At 41.1% G+C, this 20,041-nt stretch overlaps 1 protein-coding gene across 2 annotated transcripts in view; it reads right to left on the minus strand.

The window, feature by feature from the left end:
• LOC130358413 (sarcolipin-like) overlaps positions 1 to 20,041 on the minus strand; it is a 161,404-nt gene that overhangs the window by 116,708 nt on the left and 24,655 nt on the right. Inside the window, exon 1 of one of the 2 annotated variants that reach the window (XM_056561630.1) lies at positions 10,258 to 10,366. The exons of the other annotated variant lie outside the window; for it this stretch is intronic. The gene's annotated coding sequence lies outside the window, so the exon portion shown is untranslated. Of the gene's footprint in view, positions 1 to 10,257; positions 10,367 to 20,041 lie in introns of those variants that run through there. 2 annotated transcript variants of the gene reach the window in all.

Raw genomic sequence — 20,041 nt, forward strand, 5'->3', positions numbered from 1 at the left:
TATGCCTGATGTTGAACTTGTGCGACGTAATCCTTTTTCTTAGGGATTGTGTAATTCTCCCTACATATTGAATTCCACGCGGACATTCCAAAACATAGATAACGAAATTAGAATTACAATTTAAAGCTGTCTTAATCATAATTTCTTCTCCGGTGGACTTACTTTTTATAACCTTCACACCATGCTGGATAATCTTACACGTCCCGCATTTTTTATTTTCACATTTAGAAATGCCCTTTTCACTCTGTGCGTTTTTTCTATTATTTTTATTTTGATTTTTTATACAAGGATAAGATGGAGCAATTTTTTGACCGATAGTTTTAGCTCTCCTGTAAATGAATTTTGTTTTTTTTTACCCATATTACCCAGGGCTTCTATTAAAAAAGGGTCGCTCTCTAAAATATTCCAATGCTAGAGAAAAAAAAATTCTATTTGTTTTGCATTGCGAGAGTAGCGAGAAACAAAGGCTGTACTGTAATTTTCTTTTTTCTTTTGCTTATTATCTTCCTTTTTCTTAAATTTCTGCTTTTTTATTTGTTCAACTCAATCTATTTCATTCGCTTTTTTTCTCGCTCCTTTTATTATCTGTATCGGGTATTTTTTCTCTAGAAAACGATCCTCTATTATTTTTTGCTTGTTCTTCAAAAATCTTTTTTTCTGAACAATTTCTTTTTATTCTAGTTAGTTAACCGAAAGGTATATTTATTTTCCAACTTTTTAAATGCTCGCTTTTAAAATGGAGATATCCATTTGCGTCGACTGATTTAAAATGGGTTTGACTCTGAAGAACATCTTTTTTTATATAAATTTCGAGATCTAAAAAACTATTTTTTCTTTATTAATATTTTCAGTAAATTTAATACCCCACTCATTCAGATTCAACATATTAAAAAAATCATAAAAATCTTCCTTAGTTCCTTCCCAGTTCATAAAAAGGTCGTCTATATAACGCTTAAAATATTTAATATTCGAATAAAAAATACTATTTTCAATAAAAAAAATCGAAAACCCCCATAAATAAATTAGCAAAAACAGGTGCGCATTTCGCGCCCATTGCCATACCCTTTCTTTGTAAAAATTTCTTTCATTGTTAAAAACCAAAAATTTTTTGGGAAGTATAAAATCTAAAATATCGATTAAAAAGGCTTTCTGTATATTTGACATTAAAAGATCTTCCTTTAAAAACTCAGTAATAACTTCCACTCCTTTTTGTTGAGGAATATTAGAATATAGGGAAACAACATCTAATGTCACCAGCCACAAATCTTTTTTCCATCCTATATTTTCTATCTCTGAGTCTCTAAGATAGGTAGATAGTGATGTAACATATGGCTGTAAAATACGATCTAAATATTCCCCTAGGTTGCTGGTCAAGGAATTAACTCCAGCAATAATCAGTCTTCCTGGGGGGCCGTCGGATTTTTTAAAAATATTAAATGATATTGAGTATTACAGAAGACTTAATGAAGACCCCATGGATATTTTTAAAAAACAGTTGGAAAATTAAATTTTAAGAGGCTTTAACGAGGGGGTATTAAACAAAGCAGAGAAAGAATATTTATTTAATAACAATCCAGCAACACCTTATTTTTACATTTTACCTAAAATTCAAAACAATCTGACGGCCCCCCCAGGAAGACCGATTATTGCTGGAGTTAATTCCTTGACCTGCAACCTAGGGGAATATGTAGATCGTATTTTACAGCCATATGTTACATCACTACCTACCTATCTCAGAGATTCTGGACAGTTACTCTCAGAGATAGAAAATATAGGATGGAAAAAAAGATTTGTGGCTGGTGACATTAGATGTTGTTTCCCTATATTGTAATATTCCTCAACAAAAAGGAGTGGAAGTGATTGCTGAGTTTTTAAAGGAAGATCTTTTAATGTCAAATATACAGAAAGCCTTTTTAATCGATAGTTTAGATTTTATACTTACTAAAAAAAAAATTTTTTAACAATGAGTTTTTTTTTTACAAAGAAAGGGTACAGCAATGGGCGCGAAATGCGCACCTGTTTTCGCAAATTTATTAATGGGGGTTTTTGATTTTTTTTAAATTGAAAATAGTATTTTTTATTCGAATATTAAATATTTTAAGCGTTATATAGACCTTTTTATGATCTGGGAAGGGACTAAGGAAGATTTTTCTGATTTTTTTTAATATGTTGAATCTGAATGAGTGGGGTATTAAATTTACTGAAAATATTAATAAAGAAAAAATGTTTTTTTAGATCTCGAAATTTATATAAAAAAAGATGTTCTTCAGAGTCAAACCCATTTTAAATCAGTCAACGCAAATGGATATCTCCATTTTAAAAGCGAGCATTTAAAAAGTTGGAAAATAAATATACCTTTCGGTCAAATAACTAGAATAAAAAGAAATTGTTCAGAAAAAAAGATTTTTGAAGAACAAGCAAAAATAATAGAGGATCGTTTTCTAGAGAAAAAATACCCGATACAGATAATAAAAGGAGCGAGAAAAAAAGCGAATGAAATAGATCGAGTGGAACAAATAAAAAAGCTGAAATTTAAGAAAAAGGAAGATAATAAACAAAAGAAAAAAGAAAATTACAGTACAGCCTTTGTTTCTCGCTACTCTCGCAATGCAAAACAAATAGAAACATTTTTTTTTCAAGCATTGGAATATTTTAGAGAGCGACCCTTTTTTAATAGAAGCCCTGGGTAATATGGGTAAAAAAAAAACAAAATTCATTTACAGGAGAGCTAAAACTATCGGTCAAAAAATTGCTCCATCTTATCCTTGCATAAAAAATAAAAATAATAGAAAAAACGCACAGAGTGAAAAGGGCATTTCTAAATGTGAAAATAAAAAATGCGGGACGTGTAAGATTATCCAGCATGGTGTGAAGGTTATAAAAAGTAAGTCCACCGGAGAAGAAATTATGATTAAGACAGCTTTAAATTGTAATTCTAATTTCGTTATCTATGTTTTGGAATGTCCGTGTGGAATTCAATATGTAGGGAGAACTACACAATCCCTAAGAAAAAGGATTGCGTCGCACAAGTTCAACATCAGGCATAGGTATTCCAAACATAGTGTGTCCCGGCATTTTGCCATAGCCCATAATTGCAGACCCAGATCTCCTGTTGTTTTTTCCCATAGAACAGATAGAGGCGAAATTAAATAGATTTTCTATACTTTGCAAGAGAGAAAGCTATTATATTTTTAAATTGGATACTTTGGTGTCGAAAAGTTTAAATGAAATGCTAGAAAGGGTATGATTTTAATGTTTTTTATTGATGTTTTATAGATATGTGAAGATGTTATTATGTCATGTCCGGGGGTGGGGTTTTACCTGAAGGGTATATAGAGCTAGTAAATGTAATTGTTAGTAGTCCCTGAGGAAGGAGGAAACTCCGCAAGGTGTCGGACACCTTGTATAGTTGTCAAATAAATGTTTCTCACCTTGTAATATACCGAGTGATCCTTGATGTGTTAATCAACCAATCCTCCAGGTGGATTGAGATTGAATGGAAGTTGAGTTCAAAGGTTAAATATCGGAGGAACGTAACGAAAGGAGATTCAAGCTTGCCGGCATGAGGGGAGCAAGATTATACCTAGCTCCCCTCGGTGAAGTAAGTGTGTTTAAAAAAAATAGTAGATCAAACATAACAGAATTTTTTTTGGCACAGGTGTGTCCGTTCCTCGTTTTTTTGCCTTTGTTTTAGTACTATTCAAATCGGGTGGATAGAAGGTTCTTCCGCCAGAAGAAGAGTGCAGCGGCCGCCTAAAGAAAAATTATTGAGAAAATGCCTTTGAAGCTAGTGAGTGGTCTTGTAAGTGAATAATTCTTTCTGAGATTTATGGTTATATGAAAGAGAACTAGTACCCGCTCCCAAAAAGTCCTTTTCTCTCTCTATATCTTTCTCACAATTCTTATGTGATTTTCACTCCAATATTTATTTTTACCAGCATACAAAATGACTGTTGTCTCAGATTTTTCCCAGGTTGCAATGCGGCCGAGACCTGACTCACTAATCAGCTGATGACAGGGAGCCTGTCTGCTTCAATGGGTGGAGGGATTGCTTGGTGGGAGAGAGATCAATCTGCAACAGCTGTAGGCACCCTGATTGAAAACGACAGGTCTTTTGAATGGATGCAGCTCATTTATGCTTCAATGGGTGGGGTGGGTGGTGTGTGGGAGGGAGGAAAATGGAATTATGGGATTTGTTGTCAAAAAAAGAAAAATCAAACAGGAAATACCAGATCACAAAAAGCTAGCCACAGTGTTATGGTAATCTCACAACATAGCCATTTAGCCCCAAGACAAGTGCAGATCCTTCCTAAGCATGTCTATTACTGTCTGCCAGGTACGTACTAAAATCACTTTATGGTGGATAACCCCTCTAAATCACCTATCCTATGTTTGTTGTTGACATATAAGTAACATGTGTGCCAAGTTTCCTGTTAATATTTTTAGCCGTTTGGACGTGATCAACAGAGGAGGAAGCTTTTGAAAATCAACAGAGGAGGAAGCTTTTGACTTCATATTCCATCCTCATATATTTTTGTCATATCACAACCCCATATCCCGACCTCATATCCCGACCTCCTATCCTGTCCTCCTATCCCGACCTCCTATCCTGTCCTCCTATCCCATCCTCCTATCTTGACCTCCTATCCCGTCCTCCTATCTCGACCTCCTATCCTGACCTCCTATCCCGACCTGCTATCTCGACCTCCTATCTTGACCTCCTATCCTGTCCTCATATCCCGTCTTCCTATCTCGACCACCTATCCCGACCTCCTATCTTGACCTCCTATCCCGACCTTCTATCTCGACCTCCTATACCGACCTCCTGTCCCAACCTCATATCCCATCCTCCTATCTCGACCTCCTATCCCAACCTCCTATCTCGACCTCCTATCCTGTCCTCCTATCCTGTCCTCCTATCCCAACCTCCTATCCTGACCTCCTATCCCGTCCTCCTATCCCGACTTCCTATCCCGACTCGTAATATGTGTACCAGGTATTGAAATATCTCTAGCCGTACGGAAGTTATGTGGGAACATACATTTCCCATTGATTTGCATGGGACTTTAAACAAAAACCCCGACACTCACAAATGTGGATAGTTAAGAGTTAAATTACCTATCCTATATTTTAAGTGGACATATAAGTAACATGTGACCAAATATTATCGAAATATCTCCAGCCGTTTGGAAGTTATGAAGTAACATATATTTCCCATAGACTTGTATGGGACTTTAAACTAAAACCCCACCCCTGGCAAATGGGGGTGAGTAAGGGTTAAATTACCTATCCTATGTTTGTTGTTGACATAGAAGTAACATGTGTGCCAAGTTTCATGTTAATATCTTTAGCCGTTTGGACATGATGCTGGAACATACACACATACATACATACATACATGCACACATTGGCCCTCATTTACTATTGCAAAATCAACATGTTTTGTCCGGTTGTGCATCAGATTCTGTTGCATTGCGCCAGAAATTCTGTCTGTGCCAGAATTTGCGCCAGAATTGAAAAAACCCTGACTAACTCTCCATTTTGCTAAGAAAACCGAAAAAGAGGCGTGGTGGCCGTGAAAAGGGGCATGGTCTCTGAAAAGGGGCGTGTTCCCGATATATTTACAAAAACCCAACATATTTACTAAGGTTTCCACATAAAATGTGGTGGATTTGAATTGAGGAAAACCAGACAGATCAGAGCATGTGTAAAAATTGCAAAGTGTAGGGAAAGTGGAAAATGTAGGGAAACCTTCGTAAATACCGTGGAAAATAAATTGTAGGGAATTAAAACCCACAAACAAACCTACACAACACTCTTAGTAAATGAGGGCCACAATTTGAACGAGTTAAACGCATAGTGACTGACGAAGAAAATGCCTACAACCCCAGCAACCCCAGAAATAAGCATCTCAGCAAAAAACGCATACCCTTTGTACACACACATATCACCCGTTTTCCTATGGTGTACATGGTATCATTCGCAAACATTGGCCCTTACTCAACTCAGCCGACCCCGACATACCAGAATTCCAACAGGCATTCATGCCGTGCTTCAAGAGACCAATGAACATATGAGACCAGCTTATAAGGGCGGACATAGGCAGCGCTTCACAATTGAGACTTTTAGAAAAACGGTACCTTTCCTTATTTGCATTGCATTCAGTGTAATATTGTCACCAAAGGAGATAAGGTATACCACCCATTGAATGGCAAACCATACCACATCAAAGGCTACCACACATGTGATTCATCATACGTGGTTGACTTGATCAAGTGTCCTTGCGGTCTCGCATATGTGGGTGAAACCACCCAACATGTGCGAGACCGCATTTCTCAACATAAGTCGACAATTTGCAGAAAGAAAGAGCTATTACCAATTCCCCACCACTTCCTAAATGCAGGACATACCATAGTGCAATTGAGATTTCAGGTATTAGAACATATACCTTAACCAAGACGAGGTGGTAACAGGATTAAGACCCTTGAGACACATGAGGCGTATTGGATCCATACCCTCCAAATTTTCGAACCTAGAGGACTTAACGTTGAATATGATATTATGCAACTGTCTTGAACATGCTATACCTTAAACTAATTAGATATCTCTCATTTAGGTCAACTGACCATCAGATTCGCTATGGAGGTTCTATTTTATGGCACATATATCCTTTTTTGCATTCCTTGTCAATATGCCCACTTCCACTACCTTTCTTTCTCATGACTTGTCTCTTTATTTCTATTTTCCGTCAATACTCTCATATTCTCTTTTTTCTTATTTTTGCCTATATCCTTAATATACACTGCAAAAAAATAAATAAATAAAGGGAACACTTAAACAACACAATGTAACTCCAAGTCCATCACACTTCTGTGAAATCACACTGTCCACTCAGGAAGCAACGCTGATTGACAATCAATTTCACATGCTGTTGTGCAAATGGAACAGACAACAAGTGGAAATTATAGGCAATTAGCAAGACACCCCAAATAAAGTAGTGGTTCTGCAGGTGGTTACCACAGACCACTTCTCAGTTCCTATGCTTCCTGGCTGATGTTTTGGTCACTTTTGAATGCTGGCAGTGCTTTCACTCTAGTGATAGCATGAGACAGAATCTTCAACCCACACAAGTGGCTCAGGTAGTGCAGCTAATCCAGGATGGCACATCAATGTGAGCTGTGGCAAGGTTTGCTGTGTCTGTCAGCGTAGTCTCCAGAGCATGGAGGCGCTACCAGGAGACAGGCCAGTACATCAGGAGACGTGGAGGAGGCTGTAGGAGGGCAATAACCTAGCAGCAGGACCGCTACCTCTGCCTTTGTGCAAGGAGACGCAGAAGGAGCACTGCCAGAGCCCTGCAAAATTACCTCCAGCAGGCCACAAATGTGCATGTGTCCACTCAAACGGTCAGAAACAGAATCCATGAGGGGGCTATGAGGGCTCGACGTCCACAGGTGGAGGTTGTGCTTACAGCCTAACACCGTGCAGGACATTTGGCATTTGTCCTGAGAACACCAAGATTGGCAAATTCGCCACTGGTGCCCTGTGCTCTTCACAGATGACAGCAGGTTCACACTAAGCACGTGACAGTCTGGAGATGCCGTGGAGAACGTTTTGCTGCCTGCAACATCCTCCAGCATGACCGATTTAGTGGTGGGTCAGTAATGGTGTGAGGTGGCATTTCTTTGGGGGGGCAGCACAGCCCTCCATGTGCTTGCCAGAGGTAGCCTGACTGCCATTGGGTGCCGAGATGAGTTCCTCAGTGTGACTCCATATCCAGACCTCCATGGGTTGATAAATTTGATTTCCATTGATCATTTTTGTGTGATTTTGTTGTCAGCACATTCAACTATGTAAAGACGAAAGTATTTCCTACGATTAGTTCATTCAGATCTAGGATGTGTTCTCTTAGTGTTCCCTTTATTTTTTGAGCAGTGTATCTACTTCTTTTCATACATTCATTACCCATTTATTTTCATCCATTAATTCATCTTTCATTCTATTATCTTCATTCTTTCCCCTCATGTTCCATTCATGCATTATCCATTTCATTCTATTATACATTAATTTCGACCTATACACCCTTAGTTTATTGATTCACATATATACCATTTCAATAGGTCCTATTAATATATACATTTATTTCTTATACACCTATTTCTACAATAGGCCCACATTATAGAGACCTAGACACTAGGTATATTTCAACCTATTTCCCGTTGGAACGCACACTGCGTTCCATTGCACGCCACTCTTAGTAAATCCGCCCTCCTTTACACAACGTGGAACGCACGCTGCGTTTCACGGAACGTAACCTACAAAATTTCCACTATTTCTATTTTTCTCTAATATTCCCTTATTCTCTCCCCCTATGCTATCATACTCCTATCTTATACTGCCCTGCACTCTTTATTAGTATGTCCCCTGTTTAATGCCCGCGGCATACTGGAAGTTAGGCTTATGCAATTCGTTTCGGCCGTAATTAGTTTTTGTCCGAATTGTTCATATTTCGTACAGTCGGATTGATCAGAATGTACAAAATATTTACATCTGAATGAATCCTAATTCATAACAAAACAAATTGTACATGCCTACGAAATTGTGAAAAACAAATTTTATTTTTGTTAAACCAAAATTCATTTTCATTTAGAAGCAAGGGACCATTTAATAAAGTGTGTGTGTTTCACTTTTTTCCCCCTCTATTTTAAATTTTTTTTAGGTAGTACTACTACTCCCAGCATGGAACAGACTGTTCCATGCTGGGAGTGGTAGTACCTGTACTAATAGACATATCGCCCCGGGTATCAGTCTGACACCTGATGCGATCGTCCATAATATAGTAGAGATGCGGAGCGGCTCTATACAGCGCTCACATCTCTGCTCTATACTCCGGCCAGTGATGTGAATAGAACATCACTCATTCATATTTTACGCCCAGAGTGGTTCTTGGCAGGATGGTTGCAGACAATCACAGCTCTCACAGGGAAATATGAGTGGACGGCCGGAGTATAGTGCAGAGATGCGAGCGCAGGAGAAAGCTACTCCATCTCTACAATAGACAGGACGATCACATTTGGTGTCAGTAGTGATACCCGCTGTGATTTGTTCTTACATGCAGGTACTACTACTCCCAACATGGAGCACACTCTTCTCCATGCTGGGAGCTGTATTACCTGCATTAATAGACAGATCGCAGCTAGTGTAACTTCTGACACCTGTTGCGATCTGTCTATTAATGCAGGTACTACAGCTCCCAGCATGGAGAAGAGTGTGCTCCATGTTGGGAGTAGTAGTACCTGCAGTTAAGAAAAGATCACAGCAGATGTAACTCCTGACACCCACTGTGATCCTCCTGTATAATGTATAGATGCGGCCGGCGCTCTTCTATGGTCCCCTTCACTGACGTATATATATGCACATATTCATATATCCCACAGAGAGTTGTGATTGGCTGGAAACATCTGGCCAATCACAGCTCTCTGCGGGAAATATGAATCAGTGTATATATACGGCAGTGCAGGGGACCTTAGAAGAGCAGCCGGCTGCATCTATACATTATACACGAGGATTGCAACGAACATCGGCGATCTGTCAATTAGTACAGGTACTACAACTCCCATCATGGAACAGTGTAGTACTACATTTTTATTAATGTCGGCTACATTTTTAGTGCCCTGCCCGCCCACAAAAATTGATCCCTGTTTAAAAATTTATAAAAAATGTGTTATAAAAAAGATAAATTTCATAAGATACAATTTTTCCTTCACTACTGAATCTTTTTTATTTTAGTTTTTTAATGGTACTTAATGGAAATTTTATTAAAAAAGAATCTCCATCTCCAATAACCATAAAAACTAAAATAAAACTAACGACATGTATAACGAATAGATCCGAAATAAATTAATCCGAAAGCCGAACAGTTTCCAAATAGAACCGAAAAAATATATACGAATACATCCGAAAACAGAATAAAATGAATTACTGTATCCCGAAGGTTTAACAGAACCGAAAAAAATTTTATCCGAAAAAAACCCTGAAACTAAACAAAATTTTTAGTTGTGCACATGTCTACTGGAAGTGGGACTCCCACACTTCCGGCCGGAAGTAAACACTAATTTAGGTGATCATCTATTATTTATTGCATGTTTTTACCCCATATGGATTGCTAACATTGACTGACCGAATGTGTTTACAAGCATATTTGTACCTGTATTACCTGTTTACCTTCCTTAAATACCAAATAGATTATACATAACCTACCTTGTGGCTGGACTCTCCTCCTGATCATGTGTACAGCCGGAACTGTAGTTAGGGAGGAAAGCACACAAAAGGTATATTGCAGGGGAGACTCACGTGGACTGTGTACAAATGTAGAGACAAAACAGAGCAGCTACAGCTAACTCTCCTGAACACACAGACCTCACATCCAGCATATATACTGCTGGGAAGATACACCCACACGAGAAGAATGTGAATCCAAAAGCTTGCCGCAAACTTTAATTTTAGGGGGTCTCAAAAAAAATGCCTGAAGGAATGAGGACTGCAGCCTAACGTTGTTGACTTCGCCTTCAAACTCTTCACATCTCAATCCCATCAGGCATCTGTGGGATGTGCTGGAAAAACAAGTCCAATCCATGGAGGACGCACCTTATAACTGACAGGGCTTAAAGGGGTACTCGGCCCCTAGACATCTTATCCCCTATCCAAAGGATGGGGTATAAGATGTCTGATCATAGGGGTCCCGCCACTGGGGACCCCGGCGATCTCCCTGCTGCACTCGACATTTGTTTAGAGTCTTTGGATAGGGGATAAGATGTTAACAGCGGAGTACCCCTTTAACCAACAACGTCTAGTCTACAAAGGAAGAACAAAAATGTAAACAAGCATTGAAAGAGAAGACTGTGTTCCAAAACACTGCAATCTATCAGAATATACAACCTTGAGCTCCTATCGCTTCTTAGAAAGTATCCAATTTCAATCCAAATCCTCCCAACAAGCATCATTTGCAGTGAAGGTGAAAGAACTACAAACCTGAAAAGTCGTTAGGGATTGGTCAATGGTGTCAGCCTGGCACTTCAGAGTTGGCGTGAATGGCGCGGATTCAAGCAAATAAACTGACAGGGCACATGACATTTGGGGCAAGTCACATAACCTATATGGCACATTTCTCTTCATCTCGCCATCTCATAGCAAGACTACACCAGAAAATGCATCATGCACCTAAATTAGTGCATTTTATATCTTCTTTTACCCGTGATCCTTTTTTAATATATTTTCCAGTACAGGGAATGAGTAGTAGGCAACATGAGGGTCGTATACAATAGTAGGTGCCAATTTGGATTCTCTTTGTTTGTACTGCAAACAGTAAAGCTGCGCACAATTTTAAGGAAAACTAAAACGTATCTAATGACTGCTGTGATAAAAATGGGGTACAACGGTGGAAAACAAATGTTTCTAAATCAACTATTGCCAGAAAGTTACACAGATTTGTAAATTAATTCTATATAAAAATCTTAATCCTTTCAGTACTTATCAGCTACTGTATGCTCCAGAGGAAGTTGTGTAGTTATTTTTGGTCTAACCACAGTGCTCTCTGCTGCCACGTCTGCCCATGTCAGGAACTGTTCAGAGCAGGAGAGGTTTGCTATGGGGATTTGTTCCTGCTCTGGACAGTTCCTGACATGGACAGAGGTGGCAGCAGGGAGCACTGTGGTCAGACTGTAAGGAAATATACAACTTCCTCTGGAGCATACAGCAGCTGATAAATACTGGAAGGATTAAGATTTTTAAATCAAAGTAATTTACTTATCTGTATAACTTTCTGGCACTAGTAGATTTGACAAATTTTTTTTCACTGGCGTACCCCCTTGAAATACTGGAAAAAAAATTCAAACCACCATCTTTCTTTGGATAGGGGCAAAGATGTCTTGGGGCCAGAGTACCCCTTTAATAGTATTCTTCTTCACATGCGTCATCTGCTAGTATATTGTGATACACTGTTAAACTATATGATAGCACATTATAAGCAAAACCTACTTTTTACAGTTTACCTTTTAGTGAAGTTACACAAAATGGTAAAAAAAAAAAAAAATTGCACTTACAGCATGTACAGAAAAAAGCAGTAGAGCTTCTTATAGGACAGTGTTTCTATCCACAATGATGGGATGAAGAAAATACCCCTCATGAAAAACTGCTCACCTTATGAAAGTCTGTTACAGCCATGTGGTGCGGGCTTTGGGGATCAGTACTGGATACTGGGTCTGCCGATGTAGAATCATACATGGAGTAGAGGAAAAAGTCTCAGACGTTGGGCACAAACCACTGGAGTCTTGACACATGGTAACTATTATAGCATACGTGTTTGACTTTATTGGATAGAATTTGAAATCACGACGTGTTTCGAGGCTTGTGCCTCTTCATCGGATCCAGTATGACGTTATGATATTAAAAAAAACAAACAAGCAGACATGCAATAGTGTGGAGTGAATGAATGGCCATAGCCATTTTACACTCAACGCGACCACTGACCTTGCGGTGTATTTTCTTTGGAAAGTACTACTTACTTTGCTACAGGCAATAATTGCAATAGATCCCAAGGTAATCGCTATAGTTCAGTTAATTCCCAAACTGATAGAATGGGGCAGATTTTATATTGATCAAACTCATTTACACGACTTGCATCACAGTTACGTAACATGTTTGCACCTTGATCCACAAGAAGCTGTAGCTCGCTGGGAAAGAAGCGTTTGGGTGCAAAATTTTGCAGCAATGTAAGTCATTGTCTAAACATCTACTAAATTTATTGTATAAAAGAGTGTACGTAAGACTGGACTGTCTAGTCTTACAAATTTAGGCTGGGTTCACATCACGTTTTTGCCATACTGTTTTCAATCCGTTTTTCCAAAGAAAACCGTATGGCAAAAAACGGATGGAACAGTATGGGAAAAGTAAACCGTATGCGTTTTTTTAACTGTATACTGTTTTTAAAAGTGCATACAGTTCCGTCCGTTTTTATTTTTAAAAAAAACATACGTTTTTGATAATTTTGTCCATTTTTAATGGGAAGGGGGTTGGGTGGGGACTTTAGGATGCAAATGCGCATGTGCAAAGTAAAAACCGTATGTGGTTTCCCGTATGGAACTGTATATATGTGCGTTTCCCATTGACGTCCATGGTTGACCACGTTTTTGTCTCCGGTTTAAAAAACGTACTGCAACCGCATATGTTTTTTTTTAACGTTTAAAAACGCATACGGTTTACTTTTTCCCATACTGTTCCATCCATTTTTCTGCCATACGGTGTTCTTTAGAAAGACGGATTGAAAACAGTAAAAACGTGGCAAAAACGTGATGTGAACCCAGCCTTACACAGTCTACAACTAAGGCCGGGCTACATTGACTTTTTACAGTGCTACTTATTGATTACAGTGCTACTAAAACTCTCATTATTGCTTTGATTCACTCCCGCCTCGACTACTGTAACTCTTTACTAATAGGCCTTCCTTTCTCCAAACTCTCTCCTCTCCAGTCCATCCTTAATGCCACAGCCAGACTCATCTTCCTCTCCAGCCGCTACACCGACGCCTCCTCCCTGTGCCAGTCACTACACTGGTTACCAATTCAGTCCAGAATACAGTACAAAATCCTCAGTCTCACACACAAAGCTCTCCACAATGCTGCACCTCCCTACATCTCCTCTCTCATCTCCGTCTACCATCCTACACGTCCTCTCCGATCTGCTAATGATCTCACACTAACATCTTCTATAATCCGAACTTCTCACTCCCGTCTCCAAGACTTCACTCGTGCTGCACCGGTTCTCTGGAATGCTATCCCTCAATCCCTCAGACTCAACAACAACATCCATAGTTTCAAACGTGGCCTGAAAACACATCTCTTCAGACAGGCCTATAACAGTCTCTAATTGGCCTCAACATATCCCCAACATATCCTCGACATATCCCCAACATATCCCCAACATATCCTCAATATATCCCCGACATATCCCCGACATATCCCCAACATATCCCCAACATATCCCCAACATATCCCCGACATATCCCCAACATATCCTCAACATATCCTCAACATATCCCCAACATATCCCCAACATATCCCCAACATATCCCCGACATATCCCCAACATATCCTCAACATATCCCCGACATATCCCTGACATATCCCCAACATATCCTCAACATATCCCCAACATATCCCCAACATATCCTCAACATATCCCCAACATATCCCCAACATATCCCCAACATATCCTCAATATATCCCCAACATATCCTCAATATATCCCCACACCTCTTGTTTAAATAGTTATTGTGTAATATTATGTCTGATACTTGTCTTTGTTTGTACCCCATAATTGTAAGCGCTGCGGAATCTGTAGGCGCTATATAAATAAATAAATACTAATTTTACTTATCAAGCTACAGCTGCAGCCACAGGAATACATTGAGTTGCATGCAAGCATGCAATCTTGTGCTCTGCCGCTGTCACTCAGTAGTTAAAATCAATTGGTAGTGTTTTAAAATGACAGGGTGGCCCAACTCAATTCTAGTAAATCTGCCCTATTATATCAGTTTTTCATGGAGTGTTTTTTCATCAGTGTTTAATGTGTCTGTCCCAGGTCAGCTGACTACCTGTGAACTACACGATTAAATCATCAACTATCAGATCTCTTTGGGCTGCTCACAGACCCCTTCCTACCCAGCTCTGTCTGAATACCGCTGCTACCCCTATGGTATCAGGATATATGGTAGTTATATACCTTCCCACCCAGCTATATCTGCATACTGCTGCTACCTTTATGGTATCAGAATATAAAGTAGATATACACAAAATTGCCCTATTTTACTACAAACGTGCAAATCATTTTTACCACAATTTTGGAAAATCGTAGCAAAAACATAGCCAAAACATAAGAATGCATACAAAATGTCTTGTAATACCTGCTCATGAACATGGAGCTACACCTCCGCAGTGACGTATTCTAAAGGCCACTCTGTAATCTTGCACTTTCCCAGTAACTACCTCCCTGGATCGTTACTGGGCTGTATTTAGGTTCTGTAACTGCGGAGGGATGGCTCCATATTAATGAGAAGGAATTGTTACAGGAGTGGGAGGGCTTGTCAGGGAACCTGGGGGTAAAGTAATGCACCTAGCTACCTAATTTGCATATTAATAAAACTGCATCACTGCTGCCTGGTCCTTTGGGTACAGCGACGTACTGCTTGCTTGATATATAAATTCTTAGTTTTGGAAAACATAGACACTCAAACTAATATCCCTTTTATCAAGGCATGGGAACCAAAACTTTTTTTTTTTTAATCAACTAATTCCAGAAAGTTAAACAGATTTGTAAATTACTTCTATTAAAAAATCTTAATCCTTCCAGCATTTATTTGCTGCTGAACACTACAGAGGAAATTCTTTTCTTTTTGGAACACAGTGCTCTCTGCTGACATCATGAGCACAGTGCGCTCTGCTGACATCTCTGTCCATTTTAGGAACTGTCCAGAGCATCATATGTTTGCTATGGGGATTTTCTCCTACTGTGGACAGTTCTTAAAATGGACAGAGATGTCAGCAGAGAGAACTGTGCTCGTGATGTCAGCAGAGAGCTCTGTGACCCAAAAAGAAAAGAATTTCCTCTGTAGTATTCAGCAGCTAATAAGTACTGGAAGGATTAAGATTTTTTAATAGAAGTACAGTGGTCCCTCAACATACGATGGTAATCCATTCCAAATAAACCATCGTTTGTTGAAACCATCGATTGTTGAGGGATCTGTGCAAAGTATAGGAAGCTGTACTCACCTGTCCCCGCCGCTCCGGACCGTCACCGCTGCCCTGGATGTCGCCCTCCATCGCTGTCGCCGCGTCCCCGCGATGTCCCCGACGCTCCGGACGTCTCTGCTTCTTCGGGATCGTCGCTCTCACGTCCACACCATCACGTCGCTACGCCGCACGCTGCTCCTATTGGATGACGGGACGACGTGCGCGATGACGACGTTGGAGAGCGCCGACGATGAAGGGGATCCCGAAGAGGACGCGCCGGAGCCCCGAGGACAGGTAGGAGACCATCACCGGAGCACACGGGGCACCGTAAACGGCTATCTGGCAGCAGCTGAAGCAGTCAGCGCTGCCGGATAGCCGTTTATGCGATGGCCCCAACATACAAAAGCAACGTATGTTGAAATGATCGTATGTTGGGGCCATCGTAGGTCGGGGGGGGGTCACTGTAATTTACAAATCTGTTTAACTTTCTGGCACCAGTTGATTTAAAAAAAAAAAAAAAACGTTTTCCACCGGAGTACCCCAGTCTTCAGAACATTTTGTTCAAAACGCTGGGTGTGGGCTGCAGGGGTTGGTGACGTGACGGCCATGCCCCTTGCAGTTGCCACACCCCCTCCCATAGACTTGCATTGAGGGGGCTTGGCGTGACGTCACGAGATGGCTTGGCTATGACGTCACAACCTCCACAGCCTGCAACTAGGTTGGTTGCCTGGGAATATGGTTTGCATGCTAAGTTTTGTAACATTTGGTCACCCTGGACTACCTACAGGAAATTCTAACCATACCCCAAAATCTTTAACCCCTTAACCCCTACAGGACCCATGGCGTAACGGTACGTCCCGACACCCTGGGTCTTAAGGACCAAGGACGTAAATTTACGTCATGGGCAGTTCTGGTCCCCGCCGTGCGGGGATCGGACCGGGATGCCTGCTGAAATCATTCAGCAGGCATCCCGTGCAAATGCCCAGGGGGGTCATTAGACCCCCCCATGTCGGCGATTGCCGCAAATCGCATGTGAATTCACACATGCGATTTGCGGCTATTCCAGCGATGCGGGTCACGTGTGACCCGCTGACCCGGAGATACAAGGTGATCGGGGGGTGTATGATACACCCCCTATCACCCACTGTATCTATGGGGAGGTGGCGATTTCGCCACCCCCCCCAGGATCGCTGCTATTGGCTATTAACAGCATCCTCCTGCAGCTCCCGCGGCTGGCTGAGTTCAGTCAGCGGTCAGAGCTGCTGGAGGAAGCCGGGGACCCCCCCCTCTGCCGAGATTGGAGCCCCAGAGAAGAAAAGAAGCCCCCCATAGATCAGGGAAAGCATACAGCCCAGGGAAAGGTAGGGTAAATAGTAAAAAATAAAGTAAAAAAAAAAAATCCCCCCCCCTAATAGGTCCCCAAGGGTCTTCTGCAGTTTTTCAGTGTGACCCGGGCCCTATTAGGGGTTCAAAGCGCTGCATTACCCCCCCCCCCCCCCATTTTTTTTTAGCTGCAGCATTTTTTTCCCCCCATATAACGGTGTGTGATTTCTAATCACACACCGTTATATATAGTATACACCAAGCACACACACAGTACATAACCCCCCCCCCACACACACACACTACCGCGGGTGCGGTATGGCGTGAAGCTCTATAAACTTTGTGAGAGTACCTCCGGGTACACTCTCAAGTTTAGAGTGTATGAGGGACGAGATTCCCGTATTGAACCCCCAGATTGTTCCCCCACTCTGGGTGTTAGCGGGAAAATCGTTTGGGAGCTTGTGCACCCATTGCTGGATAAGGGTTACCACGTGTACGTGGACAACTTTTATACCAGCATCCCTCTCTTCACATCCCTTGCCGCCAGATCCACGTCCGCTTGTGGGACCGTGCGGAAAAACCAGAGAGGCCTCCCTCTAAATTTTGTTAAGACACCTATTCCCAAGGGTGAGTCCCGTGCCCTTGCCCATGAAAACCTGTTGCTGGTCAAGTATAAGAGGGATGTCCTTATGCTGACCACTATTCATGGCAACGGCAGCTCACCTGTCCCTGTGCAAGGTACCACAACACCGGTCCTCAAGCCCGATTGTATTCTGGACTACAATCGGTATATGGGGGGGAGTTGATCTTTCTGATCAAGTCCTCAAGCCATATAACGCCATGCGGAAAACACGGGTATGGTACAAGAAAGTTGCGGTCTACTTGGTACAGGTTGCCATGTACAACGCTTTTGTGCTGTCCCAGTACGCTGGCAACACAGGGACATTCCTCCAGTTCCAAGAAGAAGTCCTAAAGGTCCTGATTTTTGGCGACCGGGAAAGAGCAGGCCGGACTTCCCAAGGAACTGAAGTAATAGGTGCCAGGATCGTCCCAGGCCAACACTTTCCAGGTGAGGTCCCCCACACTGGAAAGAAGGGATGAGCCCAGAAAAGATGCAGAGTGTGTTACTTGCCCAGATAATCCGGGCCTCTGCATTAAGGATTGCTTCAGGGAGTATCACACTTCCATGGAGTTCTAAATTTTCCCTCTCCATTTTAATTTTCCACAATTTGACCCAAATGTACCAAGTCCAGAGTACATTCCAAGTTTTAACCCCATAAAACCACTAAATTGCCCCAAAAAATATTTAATCCAAAAAAAAAAAAAAAAAAATGATAAGACCTCTGGGGGAATTTTTTTTAATAAAAAATGGGTCATGGGTCACTGAGTCACTATCATCGGGGACTTTTTATGTTGCCTCAAATGCGCAGCGCTCTCTCCACCTGAGCGGGGTGCTCATTTGAGACAACAAGTTAGGGACGGCCACACACATCACATTCCAGAATGATGATTCAGAGCATAGGGTTTGGGGCGGGCATATTTTTTTGTTTTGGCTATGCTCTGGGTCATCATTCTGGGAATAATCTGTTTTATAATTTTATGTCCCACTGTACCCCATTTTAGTTACTTAGTGTACCCCAGTTATTTACACCATGTAATGTCCCCCTGTTCTGGCTCCATAGGAGAAAGCCAAAGCTCTAGGACCCTGACTGATCTCCGGCACCTCTGAGACCGGTGTGCACGCTGTTTACGCCCAGACTTGAGGTATATCCTTACTCCAAAGAAATGTATTTACACATTTACAATGACATTTTCTCCTTTTACCACTTGTGAAAATGAAAAATTTGGGGTAACCCCAGCATTTTAGTGTAAAAAAAATTAAATTTTTCATTTTCACATCCCACTGAATGAATTTATCAAACACCTGTGGGGTGTTAAGGCTCTCTGTACCCCTTGTTATGTTCCTTGAGGGGTGCAGTTTCCAAAATAGTATGCCATGTGGGTTTTTTTGCTGTCCTGGCACCATAGGGGCTTCCTAAATGCGACATGTCCCCCCCATTTCAGCAAAATTTGCAAATGTGACTCCTTCTCTTCTGAGCATTGTAGCGCTCCCGTAGTGCATTTGACGTCCACTTATGGGGTACTTCCATACTCAGAAGAGATGGGGTTACAAATTTTGGGGGGTATTTTCTGCTATTAACCCTTGCAAAAATGTGAAATTTGGGGGGAAACACACATTTTAGTGGAATTTTTTTTTTTTTTTTACATATGCAAAAGTCGTGAAACCCCTGTGGGGTATTAAGGCTCACTTTATTCCTTGTTACGTTCCTCAAGGGGTCTAGTTTCCAAAATGGTATGCCATGTTTTTTTTTTGCTATTCTGGCACCATAGGGGCTTCCTAAATGTGACATGCCCCCCCAAGCATAATTTGCTCTCAAAAAGCCAAATATGACTCCTTCTCTTCTGAGCATTGTAGTTCGCCAGTAGTGCACTTCAGGTCAACTTATGGGGTACCTCCATACTCAGAAGAGATGGGGTTACAAATTTTGGGGGGGTATTTTCTGCTATTAACCCTTGCAAAAATGTGAAATTTGGGGGGAAACACACATTTTAGTGAAAAAAATATTTTTTTTTTTTACATATGCAAAAGTTGTGAAACCCCTGTGGGGTATTAAGGCTCACTTAATTCCTTGTTACGTTCCTCAAGGGGTCTAGTTTCCAAAATGGTATGCCATGTGTTTTTTTTTTGCTGTTCTGGCCCCATAGGGGCTTCCTAAATGTGACATGCCCCCCAAAAACCATTTCAGAAAAACGTACTCTCCAAAATCCCCTTGTCGCTCCTTCGCTTCTGAGCCCTCTACTGCGCCCGCCGAACAATTAACATAGACATATGAGGTATGTGCTTACTCGAGAGAAAATGGGCTACAAATACAAGT

The sequence above is a fragment of the Hyla sarda genome, chromosome 2, assembly GCF_029499605.1.
Source record: "Hyla sarda isolate aHylSar1 chromosome 2, aHylSar1.hap1, whole genome shotgun sequence".
Taxonomy (NCBI): Eukaryota; Metazoa; Chordata; class Amphibia; order Anura; family Hylidae; genus Hyla; species Hyla sarda.